Source organism: Canis aureus, chromosome 1, assembly GCF_053574225.1.
Source record: "Canis aureus isolate CA01 chromosome 1, VMU_Caureus_v.1.0, whole genome shotgun sequence".
Lineage (NCBI taxonomy): Eukaryota > Metazoa > Chordata > Mammalia > Carnivora > Canidae > Canis > Canis aureus.
The window spans coordinates 87,855,818-87,861,204 of NC_135611.1; positions in this window are offsets into that span (position 1 = coordinate 87,855,818).

Genomic DNA, 5,387 nt, shown 5'->3' on the forward strand with positions numbered 1-5,387 from the left:
AATCTTAAAGGTTTCTAGCAGCTTCTGCATGCCAATTAAAGTATGTATCCCATTCTGTTTTTGAGGGGAACCCTTTCATAAAGGAGTGATCTTGTCTAATTGGGATGTTCCTCATAATGGCCATTGTAATTCTAGATTGTCTTAGTAAGATTCGTCCATTTAGTAAAAATGAATGTGAGGAGAGACCATAATGTCTAACATAAAACCAACTGGGTTTCCCAAAGAGGGGGCCACCCTTAGAGCATTTTTTTTTAAGATTTTATTTATTTATTCATGATAGTCACAGAGAGAGAGAGAGAGAGAGAGAGAGAGAGAGAGGCAGAGCGAGAAGCAGGCTCCATGCACCGGGAGCCTGACGTGGGATTCGATTCCGGGTCTCCAGGATCGCGCCCTGGGCCAAAGGCAGGCGCCAAACCGCTGCGCCACCCAGGGATCCCCCTTAGAGCATTTTAATGACTGGGATCCCACACCTGGATTTTTCTCAAGAGGAGAGGAAAATCCTCGATAGCCTGAAGGCTGGGACTTGGGTTTTGTTTAACAGTGTGCCTTTTGAGAGATACTTGTGTTTCTTGGCTGACAGTCTCTGCCCAATTTGTCTGATTCTTGACCAACTATCCCTCATTGCACGGAATTTTCTTGTGGGTGGCAAGCAATCCTGACACTTGTCCATGTCCATATGTCCATATTATCCTAATATGGGATTCTTGTGCTTTAGAGACTGTTGTCTTTCAGGTGAAAATGGCAAATGTTCTAGCAGTATTTAGGTGCTCAACTTCTGCCTATCAGTCTTAGTTTTAGTTTTGTTCTGAGGAATGTCTATAGGTTTCAGTCCAAACCGAGTGCACCCTAATTCTCAGTCACTGTCCTTCTGGGAGTTGTCTCCTTCAGATTCCTCTTCCGACACCTGTGAATGTCAACTCAAACTGAGGGGAATTTGAATCACTAAAAACTGAGGGAATATCTACCACTTTATTGAAGGAGGATTTGGGAATAACAGAAGAATTACAATTTGGGAAATGCATGTGGTAGCATGTGTTTGGAGCAGGCTGCATTTATGGACAAGGAGTGCAAAGGGGAAGTCCAGGCAGTGTCCAAGTAGGAAGTCATTGGCTTGAGGATGAGAAGAGATTCTTGGTGGATGTTCATTAGTCAAGAGAGAAATCATGGTTTTCAGTAAATGAAGCATTTACAGGAAATAGTCTCTCGGTTCTTAACTTCCCTTCTACTGACAGGGCGTGTGTGAGATTTTCCATTTCGTATTCACCAGTTCCATTTTTAAAATTGAGATCCTTTCATGACTTTCAACCAAGAAGTCTTCCATGAAGCTGGTCAAACTTTCTATCACAAGGTTGTGAAAAAACATTTGTAAACCAACAAAACATTAAACAGATTTTTTTCGAATCTCTAATCTCACATTTTTTTAAAAAGCCAATGAAATGGGCATTCCTCAGAGATACTATAGGTTCAGTTCCAGACCACCACAATACAGTGACTATTACAACAAAGGAAGGCAAATGACTCTGGTTTCCTAATACATATAAAAGTTATGTTTACACTATACTGTAGCCTATTACATATGTGATAATATTATGTTTAAAAAACAAAGATGTATATACCTTATTCTTAAGATACTTTGCTTAAAAAATGCTCACCATCATCTGAACTTTATGAGTCTTAATTTCTTTTTTGATGGTTGCTAACTAATCAGGGTGCTGGTGGCTGAAGGCTGGGGTGGCTGTGGCAATTCCTTGAAATAAGACAACAGTGAAGTTTGCCAATCAGTGGATTCTTCTTTTATCTTTCTTTTTCTTTTCTTTTTTCTTTTTTTTTTTTTTTCATAAAAGATTTCTCATGTGATGGTGTTTGTTGGCATTTTACCCACTGGAGAACTTCTTTCAAAATTGGAGTCAATCCTTTCACATGCTTTCCCTGCCTTATCAACTAAGCTTATGTAATATGCTAAATTCTTTGTTATCAGGTCAACAGTCTTCATAGCAACTTCACCTGGAGTAGTTTCCATCTCAGGAAACCATTTTCTTTGCTCATCCATAAGAAGCAACTCCTTGTCCATTAACACTTTATAATGCAATTATAGCCATTCATTCCCATCTTCAGGCTCCGCTTCTAGGTCTAGTTCTCTTGGTGTTTCTACCACATCCGCAGTTACTTCCTTCCCTGAAGTCTTGAGCTCCTCAAGACTGAAGTCCTCCCTGAAGTTTGGAATTAACTTCTTCCCAACTTTTGTTCACATTGATATTTTGACTTCTTCCAATGAATCATGTATGTTCTTAATGACACCTAGAATGGCACATCCTTTCCAGAAGTTTCAGTTTACTTTGCCCTGATCCATCAGAGAGACCACTATATATATGGCAGCTACAGCCTTATGAAATGTATTGCTTAAATCATAAGACTTGAAAGTGAAAAAGACTCCTTGTTCCAAGGGCTACAGAAAGGAAGTTGGGTTAGCAGGCATGAAAGCAGCATTAATCTCCGTACATCTCCATCAGATAACTCAGATGACCAGGTACATTGTCAATGAGCAGTAATATTTTTAAAAATCTGAGCAGTAGGTCTTACTAGTGGGCTTAAAATATTCAGTAAACCATGTTATTAGTGGATATACAGTCACCTAGGCTTTGTTGTTCCATTTATATAAAGAGCACAGGCGGAGAAGAATTAGCATCATTCCTAAGGCCCCTAGCATTTTTTTGAATGGTAAATGAACATTGGCTTCAACTTAAAGTCACCCATCCATTAGCCTCTAACAAGAGAGTCTGCGTGTCCTTGAAAGCTCGAAGCCAGGCATTGACTTCTCTAGCTCTGAAAGTCCAAGACAGCATCTTCTTCCTTCAATAGAAGGCTGTTTCATTTTTAATCAAAATTTGTTTAGTGTGGCTTCCTGCACTGTCTTAGCTAGATTTTCTAGATCACTTGCTACAGCTTCTACATCATCACTTGCTGCTTCACTTCACACTTTTATGTTATGGAGATGGCTTCTTTGTTTTTGTTTTTTAAAGGATTTATTTTTAGAGAGAATGTGAGCAGAAGGGGTAAGAGAGGGAGGGGGAAAAATCACAAGCAGACTTCATGCAGAGCATAGAGCCTGATGCAAGGCTTGATCTCATGACCTTGAGATTATGACCTGATCCCAAACCAAGTAAGATGCTTAACCTGAGCCACCCAGGCACTGCATGGAGATGGCTTCTTAAACCTCATGAACATGCTAGCTTCAACCTGCTAGCTTCAAGTTTTTCTTCTGCAGCTTCCTCACCTCTCTCAGCCTTCATAGAGTTAAAAAGCGTTAGGGCCTTGCTCTGGATTAGGCTTGTGTGGAAAGGAATGTTGTGGCTGGTTTGGTCTTCTATCCAGACCTCTAGAAGTTTCTTCATATCAGCAATAAGGCTGTTTGACTTTCTTATCATTCGTATGTTTACTGGAGTAGCGCTTTTAATTTTCTTGAAGAGCTCTTCCTTCACATTCACAACTTGGCTCTTAAACCAAAAGCTTGGCCTCTTGGACCAGTCTCAGGTTCGACAAGCCTCCCTCCATGAGCTTAATCATTTCTAGCTTGTGATTCAAAGTGAGAGATATAGGACTTTTCCTTTAACTGGAACACTTAGAGAACATTAAAGGGTTATTAATTGGCCTAATTTCAATATTGTTGCCTCTCAGGGGATAGAGATGCTAGAGGAGAGGGAGAGATGGGGGAATGGCTAGCTGTAGAGCAGTCAAAATATGCATAATTATCAATTAAGTTCTCCATCTCCAATGGACATGATTCATGGCACCCCAAAACAATTACAATAGTAACATCAAATGTCGCCGATCACCCTAACAAATATGATAATAGTGAAAAAGTTTGAAAGATTCCAAGAATTATACCAAAATGATACAGAGACACAAAATGAGCAAACGCTATTGGAAAAATGGTGCCAATAGAATTGCTTGTCACAAACCCTCAGTTTGTTTAAAAAAAAAAAGAAACCACGATGTCTGCCAAGTATAATAAAGCAACATGCAATAAAATGAACTGTGCCTATATTTAATTGATCTGTTACAAGTCAAATAGCATTGCAATCTTTCATTGGCCAATTATCCTTTTGGGCCTATTTTTCCAGAATGACAAGGGGTAGAGAATTTAGGTGGTACTTCTAATGAACCAGGGATTCCCTCCAACCTAGACTTTCTCGTCCCTCTCAATCTGAAATATTTGAGTTGTCTTAAGCTGTTTACACTCTTCTACTTAAGCAATACTTCCATTGTTTAAAATTTTAATCTCCAATTCCTAGTAAATTGCCCAAGAGCAAACTAGTAAAAACAATGTTGGCTACAATCAATTTGAAGATAGATAACATCTGTGTACCCCAGGGGACACTTACAAATTTTCTAAATGTATCTTTTAATTTTTTAATTATCTATTTTTAAGCAGTCACTTTTTTCTAAGTTACTTAAAATCCCTTTTCCAGTCAGAGACTCTCCTTGCCTGCTTGTCAACACTTTCTACATTTTCAACTGAATATTTCTCTTACATTTAGATGCATGGAGTAATGGCCATATGTATATTGTGTTGAAAAAAAATAGCAGTGTTTGTGGGAAATTTCTAGGCTAAGTGATGGGGAAAAATTGTATGTAAACGTGTAAATGGTTAAGATAGCTGTTATAATTAAAACCTGTGAGCAGGAGATAGGAAATCGGGCAAAATAAAAAGCACTTCACCCATTATATAGTATAGAAATGGGGTATTCTTGGCAATTTTTATGGCCAAAATCTTTCAACTGTTTGAGGGGGAGGTGCACAATGAATGGGGAAAATGAACATAAGCTCCAAAACTCCTCATAAAGTCACTTTATTGCCACTTTCTGCTTTTGTTGATTCCTTGTTCACCTTCACAGTCACTTCAAGTGATCGTCCCGAGACAGTCTCCAAGGAAGGCAGCTTTCACAGTTTGGGTTTTTTCGGTTTTATTTTCCAGAAAGAAAAGCCAGAAACCTCTAAAGGGATGATGCATTTTTATGACCTATTCCTGAAAAGAGGAAAGAACTTTTTGTAAACAGCAGAGTGGGAAAGCAGGACGTGAGAGATGTCGGCAACATTACTTATTAATCTTGGAGGCAAAAAAAGGTCGAAAACAAACTCGATGTCCATCGTAGTCTCTCAGTTAAATAAATTAATAACAAACCTAGAACATGGACTAACCTTTGCTTTACAAAGAATGAGGTAGGACCTCTGTGTGACAAGGGACACTTCTCAAGATAAATTCTGTGAACAGCATTCGTTCATTCAACAACTATTGAATGAGTGCTTTAAAAATTTTTTATTTATTCATGAGAGACACAGAGAGGCAGAGACATAGGCAAGGGGAGAAGCAGGCTCTCTGCAGGGAG